General features: G+C 39.0%; 1 pseudogene; it reads left to right on the top strand.

Moving 5' to 3' along the window:
• LOC122816199 overlaps nt 1–13,222 on the top strand; it is a 71,289-nt pseudogene extending 58,067 nt beyond the window's left edge.
• Nucleotides 13,223–17,935: the final 4,713 nt, after the last annotated feature.

Below are 17,935 nucleotides of genomic sequence, written 5' to 3'. Positions count from 1 at the left end.
GTGATCTCTGCTTGACTTACAAATCCATGTCCAACCCAGCTCTACTTGAAATTCTACACCTAAAGAAGTCCCAATCCTCCCACACCACATGCTCCAGAGATCACAACCTTATTACCACAATTAACAGAACATGCTGGAGGGACAGGTTCATCTCCCAAAGACTGACTATACTCTGGAATAAGCTTCCCATCCATGTCAAGCAGAGCACCTTGCTGGCCCTCTTCAAGAGAAATCTTGACGAGTGGATGGGTAAGAGAAAGTTCACTCCAGGGATCACTCCAGTTGCCCTACTAGATAGGGGCACTCTGAACAAATATTGGGTGGCACAGTTTCAGGGCAATTTTTTTGGGCTAGGCTTATAAAGGCTCCAGGGCCATTAGCCTAGTACACACCTATGAACCTATGAAACTATAAGTTGGTCACCAGCTCTTACTTTAGCAAATGTTTCTGTTGACATCACATTACACTTTAAACCAGTATCTACTTTGATCTCAATAGATTTACCATGGATTTGGACAGTACAAAACACATCACCCTTGGCTAATGAATCAGTTGCATTGACCTTTTCACCAATTACAGCTACACCATTTATGTTGAAACTGACTGTAACCCTACTTGATTGATTTGCTTTGTTAAGGAATCTTTCTTTGTAATTCATCGAAGTTCACTTGAATTGTAAAACCTTTGAAAAGGGTTCAATTTTTTTACACTTCTGGCATTACAGACCAAATGCTAAACACATTTATCTTCTAGACTCATGGTTGGCACAACAGTTGCAACAGTTAACAATAAAGCTTGACTTGGGTTTTGCTGATTCACCCTGGTGCTTTTCTGAGCAACCTTTGTTCTTCATGGAGCATGCTTCTTTAACTGAACTGGTCTTGGAACATGCTAGAAAACTCTGGATTTTACTTGGAGAGCCTGCAGGGATAGTAGGTGTCATGTGCCTAGACCTGTTTCGGCTTGCCACGTGTTGCATGCTGTCTATGTTTGCTCTGGAGCTTGTTGAAACTATGCGCTTATCAGTTGCAAGCATACCTGTGCGCCTTTCCATAACCTCATGGATATGACAAATCTCAATAGCTTTGCTCAACATTAAGTCTTTGTTCCGAAGCAAAATCTTTCTCACAGCAATATTATTGATACCACCTACAAGCCTGTCTTTATTAGCTCATGTTTTAGATCACCAAACATGCAAGTTTTAGCCTTGTTTCTCAAGTCAGTAATGTAAGCTGCAAATGTTTCTCCTGGCTTTTGGTCTCTTGTGTAAAACAAATGCCTCTCTAATGTAACATTGGTCTGGAGGTTACACATTTCTCTGAATTTGTGCTTCAAACACTCAGGATATTCCCTTGATTTAGTCTGAATAACAATATGACGATTTTCACCTTCACCTTCAAACACTGCTGAGGCATACACAAATAAATGATCTCTATCAATGGCCTCTGACCCATTTAGGTTTAGCAAAATGAATGCCTTGGTGCATGCATCTTTATCTGAGTAAGCTGCTCGTACAAAAATATTGTACGCTTGCTCAAATATTCTCCAATTCTCTGCAATATTCTGATCAAATGCAAGTGGTGAGGGTCTTTGAAATCCATATGCCAGCAACTTACAGTCAAACACAATGCAATCCAAGTCCATTTGTAACTGTACGAACACACACACACGCGCATATGTATATGCCAGAAATTTATGCCAGTACTTGTAAATATGCCCAATAGCACAATAAACCTTTTGAGTACTTGAATTCTGCAAAATACTTTTGAGTAATGAAATTCTGCAAAATGCTTTTGAATAACGGAATTCTGCTAAACAGTTTTGAGTAATGGATTTGGAGCAAAATACTTTTATGAAATAACTTTCTCGGGCACTGTAATATTCTCAAAATTATTATGCTATAAAGTAATTTATCATCATTTTAAGAAACATTTCAAAGTAACTGCTCATAGCGAGTAAAGTGGGCAGTAGAAGAAGTTCAGTGTGAGAAACACTTCAAAGTAACTGCACATAGCGAATAAACAATGCACAGCACACTGAAACACTTCCAAAATGGCTGCACTTTGTTAAGTAATTTTTCACAGTGCAAGAAACTGTAATGGCGGGCCCCTTTGCAAGCAGACACACCCAGCACAAGAAACGTTTTGAAATGGCTGTATATTGACTGCACCTCATGAAATAGTTGCACTTTCCACACAATAAACTCTTTGGAATAAATGCACAGTAATAAACACACACTGTAAGCACTTTTACACACTGCGATGCTTCAAATAACTCTAGTTATGTCAGGAAGAGCTTTAGTTAATGCAAAATAACTGCTTATGCCAAAACACTAATGTGCCAAAAAAGGATGCAGTTGCCTTGCTTTAGTTATGCTTAGCATGCCCTTTGTTATATTAGTTTTGCCCATGTAATCTCTTTTCTTGAGCTCGTTTTGCTCTAAACATGCTCATTTAGCAATTCTGAGGTAACTCTGAACCTCTTATGTACTTATCTGGCAATAGTTTTATCAAATATCTTAACTTCGAACATTTCACTTAGCTAACAAACTTTTTATGCCTTTTGTTTGCTTAATAAACATTTCTGTGCTATTTGTTTGCTTAGTAATGTTTTTTGTGCCCTTGCAATGCTCTGTTTTACCTCTTTTAACAAAATAAGTATTTGTGCAAGTTTTCATTACCTTTAACTTATTTCTGGCCCTTTTTTTTTCCTCTCATTTCACTTACTCTACCGTTATCATTGCTTTTGCATCTCGAACCCCTGAATAGCAGTCGCTGGTATCCTGGTTCTGGCACCATGTTGTTTATCTCACTTGTCTTGTCAGGATGGAAGAGACGAACCAGCATGGGTTATGTATGTATTATGTACAAACACATCAGGAAATGAGGTAAATAACTTTAACTTAGATAGACTTACAAACAGACTATTTCTCATTCATATTCACTCTCTGGCTGCACTCTCAAAATGGCACTGAAGATAGCACGTGCCTGGTATTTATATGCCCGTTCAGTCATTGAAATATTTCTTAAAGTTACTACACATATATATTCTACAAGTAAGTTTTACATCAATATGTGTTTTTGAACAATAGGAATTGTGACACTCTATTTCTGGCATTTTTAATAGGGTGAAATTCTCATTGATTTATCAAAAAGTCTAACACATTTACTAGGAAGGGCAAAATATATGATGAACTTGGGGATAACTGAAAGGCACATACAGCAGGTGGAAACAAAACCATTTTTACTTTTGCTGCTGTCATTTGTTGGCTGACAGTGACAGTATTTTAGTCCCTACCACAGCACTTGATATTAACAGGGCCTTTAAAGGTGCTTAACAACTGTAAAGTGCCTTTCTAAGCCATGTTAGTATCAGGGCTTCTGCTTCTGCTAAATGAGCTCTTAAATAGCTTGTCTTTTTTCCAATATTAAAACATAAGCACGGCACTCCATGCAATAGCACCCATGTTAATGACACTTGCAAATACTTATTCTTGGTTTACTGAACAATTGGTTTAGTCAGTAGGTTCATAGGTGTATACTAGCCTAATCACTGCTAGGGCATCCCAAATCTCTGATGAGTTCTGGTACCACTGGACTCCAAGAGGCAGGGGTTTGGGAGATGAAACATTTACAGGCTGCCTGTGTGCTTTAGAGACCTAGGTGTCAAACCAAGGATGAATTCATTGTTCCCGGTCCAGTTCTCCTATTTACACTTGAATTGGTTTTGAGAGGAACTTTGCTTTACATGGATGGGGACCCTGTTACACAGAAGCGGTAGTCTCTGGGATTTATACCTGTTTCTCCAGCAGGTCTTATTTATAACACAGTTAAGGGTTAAGTCTTTAGAATAGGTAATTCTGGTACTTTTTGTTTGTGGATATGCAGGGGGTCTATCAGGGTGAAGTCTGACAATGCTTTGTATGGGGTCTATATTAGAACATTGAACATTTAGGTTGTGAAATGCTTAAACGTCGACATCTAAATGCTGAACACTGAAAACAGTGACCGGCCAATTACACAAATTTTTTCCTTGTAAAAAAAAATTGCTTGTCCAACAAAAAAAAACATACTTTAAAACCCTAACCAAGTGGGGAGCTTCACCCCCCACACTCCCTGATGTGGGGGGCAGTGCCCTCCACACCCCCCTAACTAAATATGCCAAATCTGAGATCGCTCTTCATTGGGGAAAAGGGCAAATCCCCGATGACGGTCAAGCAAATATTTTCCCTGGGAAAAAATGTGTATAATTGGCCGGTCGCGGTTTTGAGCATTCGATGTTTAGGTGTCCATGTTTAGGCATTCGACAACCTAAACTTTTGATGTAATAGGAACCCTTTGTATGCCATGCATAGATCTCCCCTCAACAGCCTGAGGGAGACAGAAAACAGGAATCGGACTTTGAGGAGCTCTGCACAGGACATGTTACTTATACTCAGTATTCTTTTAGTGAGGAACCTCTGTGGACATTACTGTTTTATTTATTTATTTATTTATTTATTACATTTGTTAACTGGGTGTGTCTGACTGGGGCAGAAGCCCATTTTCTGTGAAGGCCTAGGGAGAAAAGCTCCACATACATACAGTAATACAGTATTTAGCAATAATAGTAGTTTTATAATACAGTATTTAGTTTATAATATGTACAATATAAACAGTATACAAACAGTATACTGAGTCTCTAGTGTGGGACACGCCATTGTTAAACTTATACAGAAATATAAAGTACAAAGACAAGTGTGAACAGTATACATTCAGAGACAGTATGTATGGGTAACAACAGTCAAATAATGACAGAGTTAAATTGCTATTTTAGATGTGAGTACAGTAAGTCAGCAGAGGTAGCAGATAGATGGAGGGAGTGTAGTTGAGGATTGGAGTAGAGGTTAAGGTAAGGTACAGGGAGGAAAGAAAATTAGCCTGGTGAGTAGCAGGAACAGATCTAGTGTTTGGATAGGTAGTTCTTAAGGAGTTGTTTGAATTCATGATGGTTAGGATTTTGAGTTATGGGTTGTAGAAGAGTATTCCATAATTTGGCAATTTTGTGTGAGTAAAGGGAGTTGCCATGGTAATTGTGGGTGTGGGATACCTTTAGCATTTGCTTGGTGGAGGATCTGAGGGAATGGGTATTAATGCTGAGTTGACAAGGTTGGAGAGAGCGGGGCAGTTGCTGGGTTGGTAGATTTTTTTTGTGAGCCATAGCCATTTGGTTGAGGGATAAAAGATTAGAGAGAGGGCTGAGCAGTGGTGTGTCCTGTATGGCTGATTGGCAGCAAACTTGGCTATTTTGTTGTAGCAGGATTCCAGGTTATTGAGCTCAGTCTTCCGTAGGTTTGTGAATATGTGAGATCCATATAAGAGGGTGGAAAGCAGATGTGAACGAGCAGTGGTTAGTCTTGCATTCTGACTAAGGTATGGTTTAGCTCTATAGAGGGTGCCAAGTTTGGCATGAACATTTTTGATAGTCAGAGAAATATGCTTGTCACATTTTAGATTCTCGTCAACTGTAACACCTAGAAGTTTGGTGTGGTTAGATGGTTCAATTATGGTTCTGTTAGAAAACAGGATTGAGAGAGGGGACTGATTAGGATTGGATATTTTGTTTTTGAGGACTATAATCTTAGTCTTGCTTGGGTTAAGAATGAGTTGATGCTCAGAGAGGTATTTTTCTATGTCTTGAAAGGAGTTTTGCATTTTTAGTTGAAGTTCTTGTGGTGAGGGGGCTGAGCATATAAGTGTGGAGTCATCAGCATACTGGACAATATGTGCCAGTTGAGTTGCTGAGCTGACGTTGTTTGTAAATATGGTAAAGAGGAGGTGTCCAAGGATGGAGCCTTGAAATACACTTACTGAGATGGGGAGTAGGGGGAGAGACTGTTTGCCCATTTAGTTGCTTGCTGATGATAGGAAAGATAGTGATGAAACCAGGTTAGGGATGAAGTGATGAGGCCATGGGATGCAAGCCTGTCTAGAAGTAATTGGTGAGAAACAGTGTCAAAGGCTTTGGACATATTGAGAAAGTTGGAAGACACATAGTGACCTTCATTTAGGAGATGATTAATGCTGCTGGTGAAAGATATTAGAGCTGTGCTAGTACTGTGTTTGGGTCAAAAGCCATGTTGGGAGCTAGCTAGCAAGTTGTAATTAAGGAGGTGATGAAGGAGATGATTGTGGATGCATTTCTTTAACATTTTTGCAAGAGGGGAGAGCATGACTATGGGGTGGTAGTTAGTTAGTTCCCTGAAGGGTCCACCTTTGTGAAGGGGGATGATGTGGGATATTTTCCAGAGAAGAGGAATGTATTGCTCTGTGATGGAACTATTGATCAGGATGGATATGGGGGTAAGCAATAGAAGCTGCAGCAATCTTTAGAAATTTGTTTGGGAATTGGTCAGCTGCCAGACAGTAGGGTTTTAATTTGGTTAGGAGTTTTTTTTATGTAGCTAGTTTGGATGGTATGAAAAGTTAGGGGGTTGGGTTTTCTGGGTAGAAGTTGGCAGGGCAAGAGGCTGGGTGTTCTGGGAGCCCAGTAGGGTGGTTATGAACTTGATAAAGTGAGAGTTGAATTGAGTAGCTATAGGGTTGGTGTTGCTGGAATAGATAGGTGCTGGGGCTGGGGTGTGACTGGGGCTAAGTAGGTAGTTTATGCTTTCCCAGAATCTGTGGGGATTAATTAGATGCTTTTGTTGACTGGTTTGGAAATAAGCTTGTTTGTCCTTTTTGATTTGTTTCTTAGCCAAATTCTGAAGTTGTTTATATGCTAAGAGGTTGGATGCATCTTTGGTGGTATAGTAGGTTGACCAAGCTCTGTCTCTATGTTTAAGGAGTAGCTTGATGTCATTTGATAACCAAGGTAGTTGCTTGGCTATTTGTCATGCTTTTCTAGTGGGAGCAAGGTTATTGAGTATGTTAAGGTAGGTGTCATTAAAATATTGAACAGCTAGGTCTAGTTGGAGGTGTTTAAGTGGTGACCAGTTGCATTGTTGGAGTAATAGGTTGAAGGTAGTGGGTGAGAATGTTCTTGTGCTATGGATGTATTTATAGGAGATGTTGCTTTGAGATTGTATGTGTCTTCTGTAAAGAAAGGTTGGAGAGTGGTCACTAAGGGAGTCTGGCAGACATCCAGCTAGGTTAGGTAGGTAGGTTTTGTAGGTTGGGTCTATTGGTCAGAATCCAATCTAGTGCAGATTGCTTTTTGGAGTGTTTATCTGTGTTTATCTGTGTGAGTTGGACATGTAATGGTTTGAATGAAGTTGAATGGGTTTATGAAGTTTGAAGGAGTGTTAGATGAGCAGGATTGCCAGTCTAGATTGAAGTCACCAAGGACTATAATTTCTTGGCTGAAACTTGTAGATGCCCAGGATAATAGGATTTTGATGCTAGGGAGGTTATTACCTTGAGGGAGATAGGTGGCAATGATAATTATGCTCTTATTGGGGTTTATTTCAAGGCAAGATGTTAGAATTTCAGAGTTGGGTAGGTCTGGGTAGTTACAGTTAAGTTGTTCAAGTTTGAGGGTGTCCTTAAACATGATGGTAACGCCACTGCCTCTATTTTTTAATCTGTCATGTCTAATGATATCATAGCCAGGTGCGGTGACTTTGTTATCTTTAATGTGCGGTTTTAGCCAGGTTTCGGTTATCACGGTTATGTCAGGTGAGTAGGTGGCTAGGGCTGCACGGAATTCAGTAGTTTTATTTGTGAGGCTGCGAAGATTGAAATTGGTAAATAGTAGATCAGTGGAAGAGGTGTCTGGTAGAGGGGGGTAGGGGTGGGAGTGAGAAATAGATTGGGCAGAAGATGTTGGGAGAGCTGGGAGGGAGGACTGTTGGTAGGGTGACATGTTGTTGTTTGGACCTGGGTTAGAGTGGATGTCAGTTTGGAGTTAAATTTGTGTTAAGGAGTTAATAGAAAATGCCTTAGCTTGTTTATTAGTTTGGTATATATTGTGGTATGGGGTTTTGAATAATGTGTCTGGATGTGTCTGAAGGGTGAGAGCATAGAGGCAGAAAAATTATAAAGGTGTGGGCTGATAGTGGTGTAAGGGTGGGATTGAGAGTAGTGGGAGGATAGTGGGAGAGTAGGAGAGTGGTATTGTCTTGGTATGTATGGAGAGAGAGGTGGATTTATAGGTGGAATAGACAAAGTATAGTAGAAGGGTATAGGCAGTTAAGGAATAGTAGGTATGCATGACTGGTAGGTATGCAGGAGGCCGAGATCTAGGTGGAGGGGAGGAGTGGAGTGAGTTAGAGTTGAGTTGAAATGTGTATATGTAATGTATAGGGTGGGTAGTGTGGAGAATGGATTAAGACAGAGCTGGTAGGAGTGGATTGGTTGAGTGGAAAAAAGGGTGTGGTTTGGATAGGTATAAGTCTAATGAAAGTGGGGGTGGGTGGGAATGGGGGTAGGGTAGAGAAGCGGAGTAAGCCCGAGCATAGCAAGGGCGAATGGAGCAAGTTGACCCAGCAGGAGGAAGCAGGAGAACACAAACAACAATCAGTGAGTTAGTAATGGGGACAGTAAGCTTTTTAGGTATTAGTATGGTCAACAACCATAAACTTAAGATGAAATGTAAAATAAAAATTTAAATTGCACGGAATGAGATAAGTAATCAGCTAGCACCAAGCAAACAATAAAGTAAGGAGGGTATGACAGAGTGTAGTCATGGGGTTTGAAATTCCTACACCCAGGAAAGTAGAAATAAGTTAAATGAGAAGTTAAGTGTTGCTCTTTGTGCTGGTAGATACAACAGGTAAGAACAAGACAAGGGAACCTCATTCCTATCCTGCCGAGCACTTTTCAGCTATTTATTCAGTTAATCAGAGCTGGCATGAGCTAAGTTACAGTGCTTGCCAATCAATTTGGCTCAAGGGGCTGTAGCGGCTGGGAACTGTTATGGCTGATACAATAGTTATAGATGTACCTGGTTAGGTGCATACCAAAGGGGGCACTCTACTCATTGATAGGTCTTACAAATGCAGAATTTAGTAGAACAATGACTTCCTTAGAGTGAGATGTCATACCTCTGTTTATAAATTGCACAACATGGAATGATTTCCTCACTACTTTAGACATATGATGGTCAAAGACTAGATTATTGTGTATGTGTTCCGCAAGTCCCAGACTACTAGGTCAACTCTTACTGGTGTGTTGTCAATATGATAATTACCAGGGATAAATAACTTCCCAAAGGATTCTATTATGTATTTCTTGGCATTTAGTTTTAGTCCAGGACTCTGATACAAGTTATTTGTCTGTGTCAGCCCTTCCTGGAGAACATTAGTGGCAGTGGAGGATTCTATGACTGCTCCAAATTGGTGGTCATCTCCAAATTTGGTCAGCCAGAGGCCCTTGATATTGGCCTTGACTTCAGAAAAGTAATTGCCAAAAAGGAGAGGTCCCAGGACTGATCCCTGTGGGACTCCATTTGTGACTGGCTTCTTTGTAGAGGTGGTCTCCCTACTTCTAATTTCCTGGATACTGTCTGTGACCCGGCTGGCTGTCCACAAGGTGATATAATGGTTTATACCTAACCTCCTGAGTTTATCAAAAATTGTCTAGGAGGTCTTTGGGGTTTAGGAAGGTTATATGTAAGTGTCTCATAATATGTGGATCTATGTATCTGCTTTTTACTGTGTGTGATGGGTGCAGCATGTCTACTACTGACAACCTGAACATAAAACTAAATATTAAAACAAGGATATTTTATTAGTATTTTGAATGACTCCCACCATCAAGATACCACTGTAAGTAGTTTTGTTAGGTTCTTAGTGTGCATTCAGTAGCAGCCAAAAGACCATCCTTAATGTAGGAAGTTACACATCTTCCCACAGCTGGTAGGTTTTGAAAGGGATATGAAAGGCTGTGGTTATTTTAAAGCATGCACTTTAATTTCAAAGATGAGAAAAAGAGGAGTAAAAATCGCTCCTTGAAAAGCTATAAAAGTGTATCTCCTACTGCTGCAGCAAATACACCAAATCAGTACAAACTCACTTAATAAATTCTATGAAAAGAATGGGAAAAGAATGATATTTTATCACACAACTTCATCTAACAATAATTACTGAATGGAATGAAGAATAAAACTCTGGGTTTATTCCATGGGAAGTATTTAATTTACACACTGTAAGTAGTACAATAATTCAAGGCAGGTTCAGTTCCAGTGCAAGCCACAGCAGTTCATATATTTCTCTGCTGAAGCAGCATTATAACTGTAAGAGTAAAAGCTTTTATGAAGAGTTATAAACCATTTTTTTATTTTTATTTCAGGTGAGATTGTACCAAATGGATATTGACTATTTTACAAAGAATGTGAAAAATCATGTCTATGTCAAAGGCAATGATGAATGCAACCAAACTATCAAGAATACCCTTAAAATTATGTATGCTCTGAACAAAAGTCCTTCCTGCCAACAGTCCAGGAAACTGCTAAGTAGACCCCAACTTCCAGATGTAGTCCTGTTTGCCATTGGTGGAGAGAGTGAAGCTATCCCAACAAATGTCATTAAGGCATATGATACTCATGCTGATATGTGGGTGGATGTTACATGTGAAGGAGAAAGCCCTCGCGCAAACCATGGTGTAGCGTATCTAAAGGGATACATGTATATTATTCGTGGAACTGATGGTGAGAATTACCTCAACAGTGTTAGGCGTTTCAACCCTGTCAAAAAGATATGGCAGGAAGTTGCCCCCATACATTCAAGACACTGCTATGTTAGCGTAACTGTACTAAACAACTTCATTTATGCCATGGGGGGATTTGATGGGCACAAATACCTGAACACGACAGAGCAATATGACCCTGAAACGAATCAATGGACTTTGATTTCTCAGATGCATGAAGTTAAAAGTGATGCAGGTGCTACAACTCTACAAGGAAAGGTAAATAAATGTATAACGTGAGAATTACTCTTATCAGGGCTAAAAACAGAATAAACTTGTCATCTCATAATCCATATATGCAGGACAACCAGGCTAAACCTTATACAGCTTAAGTGAGTTCATGCATGCTCAGACTAGTAACAACACATTAGATTAGTATCAGGTGAAGGCTGTAACCAGTGTATTACTTTGTTTTTACTTCATTTGATAATAATTAATTACTGATAATTATCAGCTTTATTCAGTTTTGGACTTTTATTATTTTTTTTTTTGGTTTGTTTTGTTAATTCAGGTGTACATATGTGGAGGCTCCACTGGTGATGAATATGAATGCTTACAAACAGCTGAGATATATGATCCAGAAACCAACCAGTGGACCCTGATTGCATCAATGGGAAATGAACGAAGAGGGGCAGGAGTGATTACATATCAAGATCGCATTTATGTGGTAAGAAATTGTGGCAAGGAAAACAGTTTGGTCATTCTTTATTATTTTGCATTCTCCCGATATATGAAGTTTGAAAACTAATAACGTAACTGGAAACATATCAAAGGCAACTGAATGAAAAGAAGCCAACAGCTGTTTAAATTGGGAAATATTTTATAGTGATTTTATTACTGAAGTTAAGAAACTGACAAGCATAAACAACTAGAAAACTCTGTGTATTACTCTAAAATGATTCCTCAGCACACTGAGGGAAGAGCTGCTAGGGATATCTTAATTCTGGGGGGACCAAGAGTTGAGGTAAATGAGAAATATAACTACCTTTACACTAAATCACTTTTCGCCCAGGCAGAGTGAAATAGTAAAAGTGATCTGGACTCTGAAAGGTGTAGATAGGGAGTGGACTAAACAGAAGTCACTATCAAAATCTCATTGTAAAATACATTATCAAGGCTACATCTACAGTTCTTCACAAGGGTGGAGAATATATGTGTTTGCATGCAAGCATGCATATGTGTGTGTGCAATCTGTCTATGTATTTTTGTGTATGTCTGTGTGTATGTGTATAAATGCATCTGTATTTGTATATGGGCTTTGAGGCACTAGCTATGAACATCTGGGCCTAGTTCACAGATGGTGAAGCATACTGACTCGAGTTGGCATATGTTTGTGTTTTGTTGCTTAATCCTCTGTACAACAAATTTGTATTACACCCACAAATTAGCGAGTTCTGAATGTTCTAAGGCTGTTGCACTAATCAGACAATCAGAATTCTGAGGCTGATATACTAATCAGAATATACAATCTTTTCTTTTAGTAACATTACTGCTTTTCCTAAAAGTTATGTATTGTCAGTTTCTGCTTTATATGTGCAGCTATATAGAATAGGCCAATGGTCTCTTTCGAACAAAGCCTGGGTGAACGAGCATTGAGAGAGTAATACAGCATAGTAAAAATCCAGAACAGAAAAATAAAAGAATATTTTAAATTTAGAGATGGGCCACATTCTTTTAATATGGTTATTAGAAAGTCACTAACCACAGAGCTCCCAACTTTGCTGTATATAATTGTTTTGCTCTGTAATGTACAAATTATGAGATGGTAAGAATCTAAACCAGCTGTTGTAGAGCAACAAGCAGTATATTTCAGTTTCATTTATCATCTTTTCATACATTGTACAAAATTTAATCTATTTATGCTGTATTTACCTCCTCTGGTTTTGTATGTGTAAATGCTGTACTGATTGTATATGTAACTACTTCATTGTTTTTGTAACAACTTCTTTGCTGTAATGGAGCGTTTCACCTCAGTTGTATGTGTAAATACTTTGATTGTAAAAATTCTTAACTATTAGGGAGCTTTTCTCCTCGGGTCTCTGCTGAAAAAGGGCACCTGGCCAGCCAGACCAACCCAGTTAACAAATGGCAAATAAATAAATTACACACCAGTCTTGAGTTTACAGGCTGCCTATATATCTGCCAAGTACTGAATTAATTGAGTTCCTCTTTCTATAATACAGGTCGGAGCATTTGATGGATTTGATCAACTTAGCAGTGCTGAGGTCTGCAATCCAGTTACTAACACTTGGCGCACCATTTCCAACATGCTAACCCATAGGAGTAACTTTAGAATTAAGGTGTTGTATGAGCAGCTGTTTGTTTTTGGTGGATATAATGGCTTTTCTGCCATTCTAAAAGCTGAGTGTTATGATATCAAGACTGATGAATGGCACAATATCCCTGATATGAGGACTTCAGGCAGTGCACTGAAATGCTGTGTCATTAGAGGATTACCAAACACTGCAGACTACACAGTAGCAAGGAAGAGTTTTCCTGAGTTATCTCTTGAAAACAAAATTAAGTTTTCAGATTGTATTAGGATATTAGCTGCCTGATTAGTATTTTTTATTCTGTTTTAGAGAATTAAATAAAAGTTTTATGGAAAATGGATGTCAGGTTTCTCGTTAAAATATATAAGCCATCTTAATCATTAACTATATAGGTCTAATAAAACATAAAAATAAAAACAACAAAAGTTTTTATTCACCATAACAATGCATCTGTGTTGTCCATTTTCATTCTTCCACAACTGATAGGTCTAGGATCTGCCTTTATTAGACTCATGGATCCAGCTTTCTTACTCTTCCCTTTACCCATAACGCCCCACCATCCCTGCATACCTCAGATTGAGTTTGTTCCCCCAACACTAACACATACGTCATATTGTATTATTATGAAGAAACGAGAAAAAAGCATGCAGAAAGATGGAGCTCAAACAGGGAAAAGGTAGGTTCCAAAAGAGACATCTCTTATGTCACTAGGAAGAAAAGGGGGTTGGAGGGTGAGGAGCTGAGGAAGAATGAAAATGGACAACACAGGTATATCATTATGGTCAGTACATAACTTTTGTATCTGATGTTGTCACTTTTCATTCATTCCTCAACTGAAGGGACAGAGTCCCCAGCTAGATGAATCTTGGATTACCCTCATGGAAGGACATTCTGGAGTACACAGGAACTAAATGCTGCCCTAGTTCTGGGTAGTATGTCTAACCTGTAATGAACAATAAAGGTATCAGCATTAGACCAAGTGACAGCTGCACAAATATCATCTATGGACACCTTGGACTGTCCTTCCCAAGAAATGACCCCACCCACCAAATTTGGGAGGCATCCGTGGTGACTGCGGCTAATGGCTGTGGGAGAACAAAGAGACAACCTTGACAAACTTTTTCAAAATGAATCCACCACAGAAGATATCCCTTGCAGACTTTGGAAATCTTGACTGGAATACTTAAAGGTTGCTGAAGAATAGACCAAACACTATAAATGAAGCACCGGGAGCCCCAAAATATACAAACTTCAACTTTATTAATAAACCAACAAATAAAACAATAAACGCTTAACTTATTCACTGCGTTTTTTGTTATCTATGTAACTTCCTCAGCAAAACCTTGTATTTGTTGGTTTATTAATAAAGTCGAAGTTCGTATATTCTGTGGCTCCAGGTGCTTCGTTTATAGTGTTTGGTCTAGTTCGTATTGAGGTGCCTTTTCCCTCTCATTTTTTGCTATGCTGAAAAATAGACCACTGTATTAAGAGTCCACTGCAGGACCTTCATATAAAATCTGGCTAACAGAACTACAGTTATCGCTGCTGCCATCAGTCTCAATGCTTGGAGGCCTAATCTTGCTGTAAGATAAGAAAGAGAGATCACTTTCATGTCCTCTAATGTGAGAGTATGAATTCTTGTTAGAGGAAATGAAACTATATGGCTACTCATGTCTAGATGAGCACCTATGAACTCCAGGGTCTGCATAGGTGTAAGCTGTTATTCATGTAATTGACCATAATGCCCCATTGATGACATAACTGAAGCAAGTAATCACTTTTCTGAATCAGTAGATGCCTGGACGGGGCAGTCAGGAGCTAGTCATCTAGGTATGGAAACACACACAGAATCAGGTAAGACGTTACCAATGCCATCCATTTGGTGAACACTCTGAGGGCTATGGTAAGACCAAAGGGCAATGCTCTGAACTGGTAAAGGCTGGTTCCCAGCTGGAATAGCAGGTATTTTCTGGAGCACCAGTTCATTTTAATATGATAGTATGTATCCTGAAGATCTGTTGAGCACATCCAATCATTCTTTTGCACTAGAGGTAAAATGTACTGAAATCCAGCATGTTGAATATTTTACATACCGATTTAGTTGGCTGAGATCCAACATTTCAAGCCCCCTTTTTTCTTTGGCATTAAAAGGAATCTTGAGTAAGTTCCAGATTCTTGCTGGACTGGGGGGACTTTCTGGATGACCTTTTTTTTCTAGCAGCTTTAGTGTTTCCAAGACTGCTGTTTTCTGATTAGGTGGAACATCAGGGATGTTTTTCATTTTTGTCAACACTGCTCAATTTGAAGTAGTTAATTTGGCTGACATGAGATTCTTAACATGGAAAACTGATTGTTTTGACCTCTGCAGCAGTGCTCATAGACTCGCATATAAGGTCTTCTACCAAGAGCAGCACTTGCTTTGTATTCACCCTCCACCCCTACAATTGCTTTCTACAACAAAAGTCATGGCTATGGACAATATAAGCCTTTAGCACTGCATACAGACCTATACCTGATGTTCATCATATTGATCACTGCTGTAGTAGCCTTGGCTATATGGGTTACATCCTGCTAAGGATGCAACAGCTGGTCAGTTTCCAAAGCTACAGAGCACCATCCATGTGCCCCAACTATCAGGCAGCTTGAGTGAGCCAACTAAAAGATGAGTTTGGGTGGAAAGCCCTTCAGAGTTTTACTACAGTAAGGTAGAGTTTTTTTAAGCATCAATGGTTTACTTGTGCTTCCCTTTTCTAGGCAGATAAGTTCCCTTTGGGGGAAAAAAACTTCCATTTTCTTAAGTCTGTTGATGTTTTATTACTTTCCTCCAAGTAAGTTATTTTAAATCTAAGAGTGTTGTGTTTTAATGCACTGCCTCAAGACTATAACATATTTTTAAAGGGAGCATTCATTTTTTCTGTCAGTTAAAAAGTAGTGTAAAGAAACTGAAAAGATTGTTTTTTTCTGTGCAGAAATTGTGTTTGTTTTACTTTTGTGACATTGGTATGGTGTTTTAAAGTGCTTTTTACTGTGTTTCTCTGTCAAACAACAACTTTTACAGACTGTTGGTGTTTACTGGCAATTACTACTTGTCTTCCATGGGAAAGAAACACCATTTTCAGCTTGGCCATGGAACAAGCTACTAGTCCTATGATTGATCCTTTTTCTAGCAACAAGAAGAAAAAGAAATAAGCAAACAGCCTTTGAAACCACAGCAACTTATCAATTTGCTTCAGCTGCAGGTCAGTGACTCTGCTGTAACATTTGCTCTACGTCAGACCATTCATCTTTTACCCCAGATCCCTCTGGTGTAGCACCTATAGCCACTATGGACCGGGGTTAGCCATGTCCTCTACGTCTGTTAGGGTCCCATCAGTGAGCAAGGGAGAGCCACTCTTATTGGTTCTAGGAGAGTGAACAGGGAAGTTTACCTTGTGTCAGAATGCTGTGTCCCTTCCTGGGGAAACTGCTGCTGCTGCCATCATTAACACAGCTGGCCCAATATTTCCTGTAAAAAAAAACAGAAAACCAAGCATGTATTTACTTCTCCAAAGGTTTCTTTAGATAGGAATAGTTTACTGGGTCTGGTTCAGGATTTAATTTAGGCTATTGATCCTTCGTGTAAAGTAGTTTCTTGTAAAAGAAAGATGTATTCCTGTTTTCCTAAAGAGAATCAAAATTTTGAATCTGAGATGCAGGGACAGATACAGGGTTTTTCCTAAAATGTCTGATTCAGACTCATTGGAGAGATCATTTTCTGATTCTTCCTGCGGGGGTTCTCTTTCTCTGAGACTAGTGCTAGAATATGCCAGTGTTTTCAGTAGGAAAACACTGATGAAATGTCTAAATCCCTCAGAAAATACAATAAGTTGTTAAAGAAGTATTTTCCAGTACCTACACCCACTCCTGTTCTGTGTGCTTTAGAGGATGTGTGTTACTGCCTGCAATTATCCTGATAGTCAGCCAGCTTCCCATAAAAAGGCAGATAGGATGTATAAAGTTCCTCCATCTTTAACATTTTTATACCTTATTCCCAAATCTGACCCAGTAGTTATAGTTTTAGCTGATCCCACCACTGATAAACACTTAATCCTACTATTTCTGATAAGGATGGGAAATTATTGATAGGTATTGGAAAAAAGCATATACTTCTGCAGCTTTAGTTTTCAGAATTTTGAATTGTCAGATTCATATGTTAAATTTTTTTCTGGCAAATTGTGAAATTATGAGGAATGTTTTATCACAAGTTTCTTGTTCTGAGGAAAAATCTGCTTTAAATTGTTTACAGTGTGTTTATGAATTTGTTGATACTTCTTCCAGGACTATCATCACTGGTACTGTTTTGAGGAGGTTTGCATGGCTGCATTCTTATAACCTCCCAGATAATGTTAAAAATTAGATTTTCCAAGGAGTGACAGAACGGGTTCCTCCATCCCAGGTGGGGAAACATTATTATTCAAGGATGTTTCTAGTACCAAAGAAAGAAAATTCATGGAAACCATGATCTTTGTTTCAGACACCTCTTTGCATTAGTGCCAAAATTCAAAATGATTTCACTTCACAATCTATTACCTCTTTTTCCTCTTTCAAGTTTCCTGGCAATACTAGGCTTAACATAGGCTTGTCAACACATTGCTATTCACCCAGACTTCTGACATTTCTTAAGGTTTTGTGTGTCTGGAAATACATTATCAGTTCTTTGACCTATCTACAGCACCAATAGAGTTCACAAAGTGTCTAGCTCATTGCAGGCTACAGGGTATCCACATTGTTCCATACTGAGACAACTTGCTTATCTTTAGAGTCTTTTTCAAAGTGTCAGGAATCTCTCGCTTGGGTGAGAGACCTCTTATACAAGCTGGGATTCCAAAAGTACATTCAAAAGTCTTTATTGACTCCCTCACACAAGACTGTGTTCCTGAGAGGCCAACTAGACACCTCAGTTCAAACAGCTTTTCTTCTAGTGGAAAAAATAGATCTTTATCTAAATCTATTTCTAAG

Source organism: Protopterus annectens, chromosome 12.part0, assembly GCF_019279795.1.
Source record: "Protopterus annectens isolate FY-2018-M chromosome 12.part0, PAN1.0, whole genome shotgun sequence".
In the NCBI taxonomy this organism is placed as follows: domain Eukaryota; kingdom Metazoa; phylum Chordata; order Ceratodontiformes; family Protopteridae; genus Protopterus; species Protopterus annectens.
This window is presented reverse-complemented; position numbering and strand designations above follow the sequence as displayed.